Genomic DNA, 15,468 nt, shown 5'->3' on the forward strand with positions numbered 1-15,468 from the left:
GTATAAGTAAAAGCCCTATGTTCAAAAGTTAACTTAAGTAAAAGTATACTAATATTAGCAGTGAAATGTACTTAAGTATCAAAAGTAAAAGTCCTCATTCTTACAGAGTGTTACATTATTGATGCATTAACCTGTAAGAAGTATTTTAATGTTGTCGGTCTAACTGCTCCATATACTGTTGGGGAGTTTAAACTCTAACAATGCAACATATTTTATGAGCTTATCGTATGTTTTGCATGTAAAACTTTATTCTGCAAACTAGTAACTACAGCTAATTGTAGTGGAGGAAAAAGTACAATATTTCCCTCTGAAATGTAGTGGAGTAAAAGTAGAAAGTCTCACAAAATGGAAATACTCAACTAAAATGCCAGTACCTCAAAATTGTACTTAAGTACAGTACTTGAGTAAATGTACTTAATTACTTTCCACCTCTGCAATAGAGTGTGCAGTTTTAACTACCTGTTACTGGATTCACTTCACCCACAAAACTGCCTTAGCTTGTCAATATGTGTACTTCCATGCATGGGTGCATGTATGTGTGTGTTATTTTTTATGTTTAAAATTGTTATTGTTGGGTGCCCCGGTGGCTCACTGAGTAGAGTACCACATAAGGCTCAGTCCTTCCTGCAGCAACCCGGGTTCGAATCCGGCCCACGGTCATTTGCTGCATGTCCTCCCCTCTCTCTCTCCCATACCTTCCTGTCTTTTTCTCACACTATCTCTCTGTCAATAAAGCATAAAATGCCTAAAAAAATAAATTGTTATATTGTTAGTGTGTGTGCACATGCTGAGCAACTCATAGTTGGTATTGAGTGTTGCCTCTGCAGTGCCTTTCACTGTATTGACTATGCAGACGGCCTATTCAATTTTCCTATAGGTCATGTGGAGCGAACCATTCCTGCCCAGTGTTATCCTGCCTCCTTTATACCAGTTGACAGCGCAGTTAGAGTAGTTATTGTTCAGTTCAGTGTTTTTTAAATGGAATTATCAATTTTAATTTTAGTATTTGTATGGCTGATATTGATCCCATGCTACTCTGCTGTCAATACCTTCAGATACTTTGTCCTCCATTAGTTGAGATGGCTAGATTAGATGTGTGTATTGATTTCTGAAGTGTATGGACAGTGCTTGTATTGACACACAGTGCATCATGTGAGTGCAGTTGGCTGCCTGTTCCGCTCTATAATGAGGTCACATACAGTATATCTGCACTTAGTTATTTCAAATACTTGCTTAATACTCTTTATTAGAACCGCAGAGGGACCAAAGCCACCAAACAGACCAAACAGTGTCAGTAGGTTCAAATTCAGTTCACATGGACTCCACACTAAAATGATGTCAGGCTGTTTGATCAGTGATAAGAGCGCTGCTGTCTGTTCACACATGCTGCTGTCCTCTTTGTTATCAACATAATCATGACAGCTATATTTAGGGGGATGAAAGCGGATGGCAGCCCACTTGGCAGCACAAATCCTGGCATGCAAACCCCTTTCATGTGAAAAATTTGAGCGAAAATGACTCTTGACCTCTCCAGAATTTACATTATTGTACAAAATGAAAGCAAAAGGCCAGCCAGCTTTGGTGTAATACTGCAGCCTTGATTCCCATAGACATTATATCATAGACATCATGTCATTTACTTTTGAAAATTATACTTTAATAAATGGAAGTTTTTTATGAGTTTTTTGAGAATTTACTTCAGCTCTCTTTCCACTGCATGTTTTCACACACCTCTGCATGTACACACACACACACACACACACACACACACCCATAGACACTTGCACACACACACACACACACACACACACACACACACAAACTCCCTCCCTCCCTCCCTCTAAATGTCAGAAAGCATTGATCGTGAGATTGTGAACAGGATCCCACAGGCGATTTCAGGTTTTGTTTGTGTCTCAAGAAAGACTTTAAAAAAAAAACCCCAAAACCCCTGACAGTGTATTTAAAGGTCAAAATCGAAGAAGGGAAGTACTGTGTGGGGGAGGAGGGGAAGGGGGGGGGTGGACAGAGGAGGACAGAGTCATTGGGAAGATAAGAGAACGGGAGATAAAATGAGTCACACGCTATTTTGTTTTACGAAAATGTCGAAAAATCATGTTTTTATGTTTGAATCCTCCAGAGAGAGATATGTATTTTGCAATACTATGAAAGTACACAACCTCTACTGCCTGTAGCTATGAAAGTACACAACCTCTACTGTCTGTAGCTATGAAAGTACACAACCTCTACTGTCTGTAACTATGAAAGTACACAACCTCTACTGCCTGTAGCTATGAAAGTACACAACCTCTACTGTCTGTAACTATGAAAGTACACAACCTCTACTGTCTGTAACTATGAAAGTACACAACCTCTACTGTCTGTAGCTATGAAAGTACACAACCTCTACTGTCTGTAACTATGACAGTACACAACCTCTACTGTCTGTAACTATGAAAGTACACAACCTCTACTGTCTGTAACTATGAAAGTACACAACCTCTACTGTCTGTAGCTATGAAAGTACACAACCTCTACTGTCTGTAACTATGAAAGTACACAACCTCTACTGTCTGTAGCTATGAAAATACACAACCTCTACTGTCTATGAAAGTACACAACCTCTACTGTCTGTAGCTATGAAAGTACACAACCTCTACTGTCTGTAGCTATGAAAGTACACAACCTCTACTGTCTATGAAAGTACACAACCTCTACTGTCTGTAGCTATGAAAGTACACAACCTCTACTGTCTATGAAAGTACACAACCTCTACTGTCTGTAACTATGAAAGTACACAACCTCTACTGTCTGTAACTATGAAAGTACACAACCTCTACTGTCTGTAACTATGAAAGTACACAACCTCTACTGTCTGTAACTATGAAAGTACACAACCTCTACTGTCTGTAGCTATGAAAGTACACAACCTCTACTGTCTGTAACTATGAAAGTACACAACCTCTACTGTCTGTAACTATGAGTTCATAATATTCTGACTACAGTCTTTATATTATTTAATGAGGTTTAGAAACATCAGTCAGTTTAAAACTGAAAACCCACTTACAGTACAGTATGTGGTTCTTTGTCTAAACAAGCCCTGATTTACATATTTTAAATTACTCCATTTCTTTTTTTCTTCCAGTACCAGGAGAAATGCTAAGAAAAGTTGTTTAGTGATATAACTATATAAATATTGCTTCTGATATTTATTTTCCTTAATCCGCTTTTCTGTTCTGGTGCCAACATCAAACAGATTAATGATTTACATTTGAAGTGAAGAGAAATATGAGTGTGACGGCTTGCTGACAGTTATTTTTTTCCTGCAATATTTTGATTACATGGTGCTTGATCACAGCAATATTGTGTGTGTGTGTGTGTGTGTTTCTGTGTGTGTGTGTGTGTGTGTGTGTGTGTGTGTGTGTGTGTGTGAGCTTTGAGGTGAAGAGGGATTTTCTCATTTGTAGTAAGAAGTATGGAAAAACATTTTTTCTTTCTTTCTCTCTCTCTCTCTCCCTCCCTCTCTCTCTCTCTCTCTCTCTCTCTCTCTCTCTCTCTCTCTCTCTCTCTCACACACACACACACACACACACACACACACACACACACTTGTATTACCATACTTGTGAGGACATTCCATTGAGTCCATTCCTTATGTGGCCTTAAAGCTGCACTAGGCAAATCCACAGGATTTCTGGGTAATTTCTTCATTACCCAGAAATCCGGAAAGCTGAAGTAAATGTAAACTGAATGTCTTCTTCTTAGTATTCTTGCCTAGTGCTGCTTTAAACTGAACTGTAATCACTGAATGCCTATCCAAGGGTACAACCCCTTCTCTTCAACCTAACCCTAAATCTGAAACGACCCCTTTTCAAACTGAGAGCAGACAAAATGATTTCCCTGCTCCCCCTGTCCCGCTGAGGACTTTGACCAGCAAGAACACAATAATCTGAAGGAGGAGACCCTGCCTGGTGTTGAATTTAATCTCAGTCTCAATCCACTGACACTAATCCTGTAGATTATAGACCCCTTAATCCAGACTACACACACACACACACACACACACACACACACACACTCATACAGCGTCATCAACAGCAGCTCTATTAAATGTGACAATCCCTCCTGAGGGACATTGCCCCCTCAGCGTTAGCCCACATTACACCAACTGAGGCATGGACGCATATCACTGTAACACACACATACACACACACTCACGCGTGCAAGCACACACACATTCATGCGAGCACAAACATGTACATACACACATACTCAATCATATTTATGTACACTTACGTGCGTCGACGTGCATGTATGCCTACACACACACATATACACCACTGAAATTCTGAGCATTAATATCACCGTTTGACCCAAGACTCACCTCGCTTAATGTGTTGTTGATTATGGATGAAACGTGAGATTAGTATCTACACACACACACACACACACACACACACACACACACACACGCGCACACACACACACACACACACACACAAATTATTAAGATGATTTCTTTGTCAATCTGTCTCAGTGTCAGTGATGAGACAATCAGATTGAAATATGCTGACTTTCACCACATGTCTGAGGAATGACGTTTGGATTATATAGCTACACATGTATATTGTGTAATCACATGTAATCTGTAATTATGAATACATGGCAGGAGCATATAATCCCTGTAAAGAGATAGAGAGAGGTCTATAGCTAAATATATCTTGCATGGTCAGGACTTGCATGGACATAAGATGAATCATAATGATTTTTCTATGAATATAATGCAGATACATATGGTATATAATAATAACAACAATTCAGAGTTGCATTGTATGTCTGATGGTCTGTGACTGAATGTGTGTATGGGAATAGAGATTATAATGGAGGACTGCCAGTAGTAGTGGTTGTCTGTGTGTGTTTATATGTGTGTACGTGCCAGTGTGTGAGTGTGTCTATGTGCTTGTGTGTGTGTGTGTGTGTATACAGATTATTATAATGAGGAAATGCCAGTAGTGTGTGTGTGTGTGTGTGTCTCCAGTGAAATGGGTTTATTACAATGGCATGACGCCAATTAATCTGGACGGGTCAGCAATAGGCTGCAGTTGTTGTGTCCTGTCATGATCCTTCTTCGTCTGTGTGTGTGTGTGTGTGTGTGTGTGAACTCGGTTAATCACTACGATACTGACAACTCCTCTGTCTCTCTCCATCTCTCCCTGCAGCCTCTCTTCATGGTTTTTTCCCATGAGTCCCCCTATAAGGAGGTCACCAGCCATGCAGACTGACAGCAGCTTAACAAACCAGTTTCTCTAGCAGCAGGGAAATGTCAGCTGCTGTTGTTCATGGTCACCTTGTGTCCTCATTTGTCACGGTGAAAAAGTTGGTGCAGAAACCTTTCACATGCTACCATTATTATACGTATACCCAGCCACATTGCTGTTACACTGTAGCACTGTTTACTGCTAGAGCTAGCAAACAGCTAGCTTAAATCGGCCATTCGATACTAGCACAGTGGTGTGGCTGCTAATGTGAACACAGGCTAACATTTCTACTTATGTAACCAGCGAGTCTAATTAGCATATACCATTAGCTTATACCTCAAGGAATACCCTAGCACTTTGAATATTTGTTGGTTATTTTTTGCTTGCCAGAAGCGTAGGCATTAACATGTGCTGAAGTCGCTAAGAGACTGGGATTTTCATTAAGTCGTTCCTGAACTGCCGCCTGTGGTAATAACTCTTACAGACTAGCTGACTAGGTTCCTGCTCCTGCTGATGCTAGTTTTCACTACAGCTGAGTTGGAAGAGTGTGTTTTCCAGTTCCAATTTCTCTACAATTCAAATAGCTTGTTGAAGCATTTGGCTAGCTGGTAGAAGATTCATTTCGAGCTGCCCGCTTTCCTGGTAAGGTGAGCTGTGTCAGTTTGCAGCATTAGATTGTTTGATTAAGGTTTTGCATATTGTTTCTTGGACTTGTAATTGGGCTTTGTAAGTGGGCTTAGGCTAATCCTTTGTTGAGGATGTAACCATGATATAGCCTAGGCCTTGCTAAGTGTATGTTAGTTGTAGAATTAGTTGATAAATTGTACTAATGAGCTAATTTCATCGTTACACTTAGTTTGCTTTTCAAAACTAAGGTGCAGCTGTTGCTAGCTTACTTGTTTTCAACAAGAACTTTGCCTAAAATAGTGCAGTTATTTGTTTATAGCAGGCCTCATTATAACCAATGGGTACTTTGGCCCCAACTGAAATACTTTACTTTTCTCACTATACATGAATCAATAGCAAAGAAATATGTCCCATTACTTGGGCTTTTGGCAGTCTGTTGTCTTGATACGTTATAAAAAATGTCCTCTTCTATCATGAGTGTTAGGTTATATTTAATTCGTTTGACTGTGACTGTGCGCCATCTTGGCTCCACAGAGCAGCGCTGGATTGGAGCCAAGATGGCAGATGGCTGGTTGTCTGCAGGGTTTGGATTCCTACAGGGCCTCTAATACAGCAAACAGGGACAACTGGGTGGAGGAAGATGCTACTGATATCTATCTGTCTCTCTCTCTTTCACATTCTCAATTTCTCAGTTTCTGTCACCTCTCCTTCTCTCTTCTCCCTGATTCACCAGTTATTTCTCTGTATTACCATCCTCCCATTTTCTTCACTTTTGTATTTTTACGTTACCTGCCATTTCTTCTTTTTTTTTTTTATAAATACGATGTTCTAGTGTATATCATGTACTTACAATTGTCATAGGTTTGAATCCATCTTGTGACCTTTATTTGCTTCCATTCCTCCCCCACATGTATTCTCTCTCTCTCTCTCTCTCTCTCTCTCTCTTCTGTACACCATCTAATAAAGCAGAGATACCTTGGAAATAATCTTTAAAAACAACCGTTCTATCCTCTCCTTAGTATCACATTATTGTTCCTTATCCCTCTTTATTATGAGGCCATGTGCAATTACATGAATGTTGACTTATGCTACTGTTTGTGCTTATTTTCTGTGTTCGCTTAAAGCTGAAAACGTGAATGTAAAATGTCTCCCTCCCCTCCTGTCCCCTCGTTTTAAATGATATTTTGGTACAGCTATAAATTACAGCTCCCTCATTTCTGTAATTATGTAATTATGGTCTAATTAGACAGTTTCAAAATATAACTAAGTTACAAGTCCCTATGTAGAAAGTACTTACGACTGAGAAATCTCTGCAGTGGTTTTGCGTTCTCTAATGTCAGTGTATCCAAATTCAGTGAATAATCAATGAAAGTGCAAATGAATAAAAGGCCAATTGGCAGCAACCAACTCAAATATCCATTATACCTACAATATATACATTTGCACTGCAGTACATTTTACATTTTAGCCATTTTGCTGATGCTCTTATCCAGAGCATCTTGCAATAAGTGCAACTGCAGCACAATAAGCTTAAATTCATGTATTACAAACTTACTGATATGGAGTACAAGACAGTAGAATAGATAAAAAATATTGCTGCGTTTCTGAAAAATTCAATTATCTTCAAACAAAACAAATAGATTAATAATGAAGAGATGCTGAGTAAAGCGTATATAATTGTATTTTGGGGTCAGTATCAGTGGTTGATTTCATTCTGCTGAGGATAATCTGAACTGGGAAAGCAATATTCCTGCTGCAGTAGTAGATATTCCCTGGAAGAGGCTATCTTTCTTTTTTTTCTCATTCCTCCACTCCCTCTGTATCTATCTGTCTGTATCTGTATTTCTCTCTCTGCTTTCTCCTATACTCCTCTCTAGCTATCTATCCCTTCCTTCCCCTCCTATTCTCTCCCTCTCTCTATCTCCCTTCTTTCTCCACATTTTTGGCCCCATATTCCCTCTCATTCTCTTTCTATCTCCTCCCCGTTTCTGACTCCCTCTCTTTTCTCTCTCCCTCTCTCTCCCTCTCATCTCTCTGCATCCCTTCCTCTCCTGGAGCAACAGTATGTATACACGCGGTTGCCATGGCAACGGCAGGAGGCCACATGAGCGGGTGGATGAACAAAAGACCCAGAGACCCTCATCCAGAAAGAGAGAGAGAGAGAGTGAGAGAGAGAGAGTGAGAGAGTGAGAGAGAGAGGGAGAGAAAATCAGATTTCATTTTTAGGCGAGGGGTTCGGTGTATGTGTGGAGAAGAGGGAGGAGGAGGAGGAGGAGGGGAGGGGGGGGATGGATAGCGTAGGTGAGGTGAGTTCATAAATGAAAGAGAGAGAGAGAAAGAGAGAGAGGGGGAAGGGAGATATGGTTAACAAAGCAAAAGGAAGAGGGTTCCTGTGGCCTTTGAATAAAAAAAAAGCCTAAAAAATGCAACAGTGCATTATGTAAAATTGCCAGTCACATATAATAGGAGCCAATTTAAAAACGATTTGTGACCAAAAAAATGTGGTCCCATCTTCTTTTTTCTTTTTTTAAGATTATTTTAAAGGCATTTCATTGTGTTATAAGAAAGAATAGGAGTTAATTTAAAAGCAATTTGTGTAAAAAAAAAGTGGTTACATCTTTCAAGAGTATTCTTAAGGCATTCCATTGCATTATAGGTAATATGGAAGCAAGTGTGCAGTATGAAATATTAGCATACAGTGGGGAGTAGATGGGAGAGAGAGAGGGAATGACATTGACAAAGTAGTGTGCTAGATTTGAACCCACAGCATTGCTGATACATGGAGTCTCTCTTAGTCCTGTGAGCCAACAGGATGCCCCAACGTTTAACACTAGAAAGGTCAATGGATCTAATAGAGGGACCACAAGCCATCAATTGCAGAGGTTAGATAGAATTATGATCACTATTTCCTTGGGTGACTTTGAATATCGATCAACATGGTTTGTACAGAAAGCGTGTCTAGGAAAAGTCATGGAGGGAAATTTTCGAAGCTGAGATCTTTCAATTGTAAAATTCAAAGCGGCAGTCAGCTGAAGCCTTTTAAATGTTTTAAATTCATCACTGGTAGAGAATTCAGTGGTAGAGAGCATAACACTGTTGTCCTGTGAAAACCTTGTAACTCCAATTTTGCTAATTTTCATGTTTTCACTTCAACTTACATGCTCCTCTACAGGCTCCGACCTCTTGGGCTGCTGAAACGCTTTCAAAACCCACTGGATAATGTCAGAAATGCATTGCCATCAAGCTAAAAGCAAGACTGTTTCTCTTAATTTCTGAAAAGATGACATTTTGGAGATACAAGGGTTTCACCCAACAGGGTCTTGATAGCCTTGAGAGCATAACCTTGATAAGAAAACAAACTGGTAAAATTACCATCTATTCATGCAAGCTACAGTCACTGCAAAACTGATTGCATTACACTAAGCAACCTTTAACACCACTGTATGTTTACACTTATTACATTATGTTCATTGATGATTCCACTCAACCTTTAAATTGGATACCATGTACTAGAACTCATACTGGGAAATGCAGCCATGCATGAGACTGCACAGATGATTTTGGGGTGTGGAGCGATGACTTAAGGCATACAAAGAAACTATATTTTTATGATATGATATAAAAATCATCTTAAGGGAGAAATTCTTATTTTAATTAGCTACCTCAAGGCTTCCTCCAGCTCCTGCTGCTGTAATAACAACTAAAGGTCTCTTGTAACTATTTTAATCAGCATCTCCAACTGCATTGCCTGGCTGGTAATTATGTTGCCCCTGTTGCTGCTCAGCCTGAGCAAGGAGACGTTCACTCAGTGTTCACATATTAAGCCGTAACCTCACTCAATAATTAGGAAAAAAATTACACTTGGGGAAATGTCACGTTGATTTCCTCTTCAAGCCTTCTTCTTCTTCACCGCTCATTACTTTTGCTTATTTTCATTAACAAGCTTTTTCATCAGATGTGTGGATTCGTACATGCTATCTGAAAAGAAAAAAGGTACAACAGCGTACCTTTTTGTTGCTGGGGCGATAACATCGAACTGTTGCACCTTCCCTAATCAGCTGTAAAATGAAGACCAAAAATGTCATTAACCTTTGAAGTCTATAATTAACACAGCAGCTCAGCTAGCGGCAAATCCTATACTATTTATCTAAGTAAACGTACGGAGCGCTGATCATTTTCAGAATATAGAGATAGACCCTTCAGGGCACTACTGGGAGAACCATATTCAATTATCCTGCCTATTAAAACTTGTGAGGGGTGTGTGTGTGTGTGTGTGTGTGTGTGCGTGTGGGGTGCTAGTTGAAACGGGCCAGTCTTATGCAAATATAATTATGCCAATTAAATCACGCAGGGCCCTTGCAGGGGGTTTGGGGAACGGGTGGAGAGACTGGCACCAGGCTGGTGTGTGTGTGTGTGTGTGTGTGTAAACGGATAGAGGTATCAAGCTGGTTGTCATGTGTGTCTGTAAGTCCATGCGCGCGTGTGTGGGTGTCGAGATTCTGGGAACGCTATTCTTCGCACTCTCCTCCATCCCCCATCACCAGCAGCACCAGCAGCACCCCATCCCCCAAACCCCGGTTGCTTTAGTCTGTCTTCTGGGAATTGAAGGAGCTCAAAGGAGAAGCATGGGAGCGACTCCATGTTGGAAGGAGAGACAGAGGAAGGGATGAAGACATATAGAGAGAGAAATGGGGGATTGGAAGACAGAACAGTGTATAGTTGAGACAATTGAGATGTGGATTGCGCAAAAGGAGCTGGAACTCAATATCAGGAAGATGTTCAGTGTATATTTTAACTGAATGCATCTATCTACTACTAATGTTTCAGCAGTTCTTTCGAATAAATGGGACATTTTGGTAAAATCATTTGATTTCCTGGTTGGATGTGCCCATGCCATGACCAATGCTGCTCAACACTCTTGCCACTCTTCACCCTCCTCCACAGACGATGAGTGGAATTTGATCTCTTGCCATGACCAGTCCTTGAGTGGTTGAAATTCAGAGTTAAGGGCTGAACAGATTGGAAAAAACGAAGAGGAGACATGGGCAGAAAAGCAATGCAAACCCTTTTTATGGTTTATTTTACCTTATAAACTGTATGTGCCAGATAGAAGGGGTTTGTCAGATCACACTGAACTGTACAATCAGTGCCAGAATATTCAGACAATTACAGGAAAGTCAATTGAGCACACTTTCTGTGATTGACTACCTACCTAGTGCCCTGATGTAGTAAATACCACTCCTCTGATACTCCGAGCAGGCAGGGGCAAAAAGAAGTGAAGTTTAAATGGAAGGGCGGACAGTGAGATCAGGAGGAAAGACGGAGTGATGGGGAAAGTGAAGGATTGTATAAAGTGATGTGATATTTCTTGACATATCCTGGTGATTTTTGAGCATGTTTCTCCCCCCTCTGAACAGCAAGAGGGGATTCGCTGGTATTTTTTCGCCCAAGGGCTCTGACCAGCGACCGTGGATGTCAGGTTCAATTTACCGCTGAGAAATTACCTGTTCATACGCTCAATGAAAAAAAAAGATGAATTTTCTCTGACAGTGTCAAAAAAAATCTCCCTCCATCGTGAAGTTATTGTATCGCCAACATCAGCGGGTACTGGAAGTTCTCGCACGTTCGTCTTTACTCTGCAAAGGAATTCTTGAAGCTCTTGAAGAAGTCAAGAGCAACATCATATATGTGACTGCACTTTATTGAGTTGACAGCTTACAGTATCAGTACTGTATCACTACAGTATCAGTAGCAGGTCATTTGGAGACAACACAGTGATTTCTGAACTATGTTGTCCATGATCAAAGGCATTTACCTCTATAATCTGTGGAGGTAGTGAATTACCAAGGATGTATACCTGTAGCACTAATACCAGCCAAATGTTGGTACATAGATTTTGTCTGGCAGCTGGTGTTAAATGCAGTCCCATGTATCATTAGTAGCTTTCTGCATGGCCAGATTTTGTCCAGAAAATCAAAGCAGTCTGATCCATAAATCTCAATATCATCACAGATGGCAGTGGAAACACAGCAGCCGCTTTCATTTTTATTTCAGCTGCAGTTGAATGTCTGAACTGGTTTCTACAGGCCGTGATACATTTCTTCCTTGCTTTTGTTCTAGTTGTCAGTCATGTTGAGAGTGGAATTTAGCCCTGATTGGCTGCCAGACTTACATTACACCTGCCAAGGCCAAGCATGTACTGTATGTGCAATGACATTTGGCTGGTATTTTAATTCCATACAGTGTATGTCAATTATTGCAAACTGAGTCAATGTATGCTTAAACCAATGTTCTCCAACAATCACAACGTTGTCCAAAACCCTGCTCATAATCTGAGGATTTTATCTCAGTTGTGTTGGTGTTTATGCATAATTCTAATATATTGTAGAAATACAGGTCAATGTTGCATTTCTATTTTTAATACTTCAGTTTTTAAGGATTATTTTGGTGATATTCATTTTTAGGCAGCACAGTATTTTGCTCTTTAAAGTTGAATTACACTCATAACAGGTTATATTTGATTGGAATGGGTGATGGATTACAGTTGGAGCACATTAATAGGATTAGATTAATATATCAATATTGCGTACTTAGTGAATTTTGGCCCTTTAAATCAGTTAAAGCTTCTTTTTTCAGGACATACATATACTGATTTGCACACCTACACATACAGACACATATATTACACACACACACACACACACACACACACACACACACTGCAACACTCAGTGTTTAACCTTAACCTATTCTCATTTTACAATATAACCTCTAACCATAAAAATGATCCTTTTCCTAATGAGATCCAGATAGTAAAATCCTCTCGCTCTCATCTCTCTCTCTCACACACACTACTCTCACACACACACACACACACACACACACACACACACACACACACACACACACACACACACACAGTCACAGGAGGGCGAGAGATGTTAGAGAGTGAGATATGGAGTGAGAGTCCGCTCTGTCTCTCTTTCTAACCATCTGCCTCCCTAACTCTTCCTCATGAGGGATGAACCCTTTTTCTAAAAGGGGACTCACTGTACCATAATATATCCTCTAGTCACATATTTAAAGCACTGATGATTTATCCGCTCTCTATGCGCGCTTCAACACCTCTCCTCTCCTCTCCTCTCCTCCTCCTCACCTCTCCTTTTCCTCTCCTCTCCTCTCCTCCTCACCTCTCCTCTCCTCTTCCTCTCCTCTCCTCTCCTCCTCTCCTCTCCTCTCCTCTCCTCTCCTCTCCTCTCCTCACCTCTCTCTAACCTCCCCAGGAGCAAAGTGTCCCACTGATCAGTCAGCAGATGTTTGGGAGGGACAGATGCCACTCTCCTCCACCTCCTCCCTCCCGTCACTCCTTCTTTCCCTCCTCTATTCCCTCTGAATTTCTTCCCTCCATCCCTGTTTTCGTGAATTGCACATACCCAGCTGGATTTATCCCTCTCTCCCTCCGTGAACCCGGTTCCCCCCCGGTGATGAAATGATGAATCCATATTCATGCACTGATTATTGAAGCATGTCTTTTATTAATAGACCTGCTGTTGGTGCGTTCTTCGCAGGCATAACCTAACATCCCCTCTTCTCTTCATAAGGACCGAATGACCCCCTTCTCTCTCTCTCTCTCTCTCTACTCCTTCCATCCCCCACCCCTCGCTCTCTCCTTCTACCTCTTCAGTTTCAACCCCCTCCTCTTAAGCTCCTTCACCCCTCTATTTCCATCTATCCCTCTGTTTTCTGTTTGCTTAGGGAAAGGTCTCAGAGGGACAAACGAGGAGAGGGGGGTTGAAGGAGATACATGCTATGGAGAGGGATATAGATGGAGATCAAATGGCATTACACAAAACTCGCCTGTTTCACATTACTGTATACACAATCATGAATCATGAATGAGAAACATAAGCTACTCTTGGTTCTTTAAGACTCTTTCACCTTGGAGGAGCTGCTAGGTTCTTTATTCACATTCTATTTGGTTTTCCATTTCACCCAAAACACCTTTGAACAGTGTGAATTCAGTATGTGTATTTATGTAGTAGTATAGCCTGTCCCATTGGAAAGCATGCCTTACCTTTTGTATAAGAAGTGGAGATGCTGGGGATTGAACCCAGGACCTCATACATGCGAAGCATGCGCTCTACCACTGAGCTACATCCCCTCTGAGAAAACAATATCTGCTGTTGCCTTCAATATTTTTTACAATTAAGGCGTGATTTGAGGGAGCCTTCTTAGCAGGAATTGTTATATCCCCCCATCCATTTATTGGCAACTTACCACAAACAAACCTGTTTATCTTCTTCTTTGTTGGATTTCAACCTACTGTTCAGTTTAACAGGCTTTTCAAAGAACCCAATAACTCTTTGATAGACGTACTCCTTGCTCTTCTTTTCTGTGTATCTAGTATTCATTTAATTACTATGAACGCTAATGCATTCAGTTCGGTGTTCAGTGGATGGTAGTAGCTTTGCATGAACTTTGCACACCTATCCACCCTCCCACCCATCCAGCCCCGTTTGCTCCCTTCATCCATTTATTTGTTCTTCTAAGAACCAAATTAACTCGTTCTCTCTCTCCTCGTTCTATCAATTTCTTCAGTATCGCCCCTCCTCCCTCCACACACACCTACCCTCTTTCCATCTTCTTCATCTCCTCATCTCCAGAATATGTCTTTGTGTTTTCTGTCTGTTTAATGAAGAGCAAGATATGGGTCAAATTAAGCTAACAAGTACAAACACATTGCATATGTTACCATGGTTTGGAGAATCCTAATCCAGCTAGTGAATGTAGCATCTTAAGCAGTATGCTTATTCTACAGGACACAAGAAGTGGAGATGCTGGGGATTGAACCCAGGACCTCATACATGCGAAGCATGCACTCTACCACTGAGCTACATCCCCTCTACACACATATGCTAAAGGTTATGTGCTCTGCTGTTATCTGTTGTCAGCTTTTACAATCAGAATATGTGGTTGATTTTCAGGGGGAGGACAGAGATGACATCACCCTTCTCAGAAATCATTAAGTGCTTCCCCTTTATCAACAATCATTTGCAATTCAGATTGAAACCAATTCCCCAATAGCATATCTATAGAAACATGTTTTCCCCAGTGTTGGACAAGTCTTTTCATGTTTCAAGGTTTTAGAGTAATGAGTAATAAAAAGATGTGTGTGTCCAGGCAATGCAGTGCGTACATAATATTATCAAAGGCAATTAGTAACATCATAGTTATTCTTTAATGTGCGGTTTGTTTAAGGGTCATGACTAAAAAAACGTTGCAGATCTATTTCAGTTGGGTCCCCACATAGCAAGAGTAGTAATACATTTTAATGAGCCTAGAATCCCATTTGGGTCCTCCACTCAAAAAGCATAAGAAAGTCTACTTATACTGTATATACTCTGTCTGTAGTGCAGTAAATGTTCTGTGTTAGATGCATGCTGAAGTTTATAATATTTCATATTTAAACATAGATTTTGGACTATCATCTAAACACACGGGGACACGGGGAACACACAAGGTTTTATTTTAAAACGTAATAACCACCAGTTGAATAACGTGACATTTGCTCTTACTAAATGATCGC

General features: G+C 40.6%; 2 non-coding genes across 2 annotated transcripts; both read right to left on the minus strand.

Moving 5' to 3' along the window:
- Window positions 1-13,971: 13,971 nt before the first annotated feature.
- Window positions 13,972-14,043, minus strand: trnaa-cgc (transfer RNA alanine (anticodon CGC)). Its single transcript has one exon. It is a non-coding gene; the product is annotated as a tRNA-Ala (tRNA).
- A 668-nt stretch (window positions 14,044-14,711) lies between these two features.
- On the minus strand, window positions 14,712-14,783 carry trnaa-cgc (transfer RNA alanine (anticodon CGC)). The gene has a single exon. It is a non-coding gene; the product is annotated as a tRNA-Ala (tRNA).
- Window positions 14,784-15,468: the final 685 nt, after the last annotated feature.

The sequence above is a fragment of the Centroberyx gerrardi genome, chromosome 23 (assembly GCF_048128805.1).
Source record: "Centroberyx gerrardi isolate f3 chromosome 23, fCenGer3.hap1.cur.20231027, whole genome shotgun sequence".
Classification (NCBI taxonomy): domain Eukaryota; kingdom Metazoa; phylum Chordata; class Actinopteri; order Beryciformes; family Berycidae; genus Centroberyx; species Centroberyx gerrardi.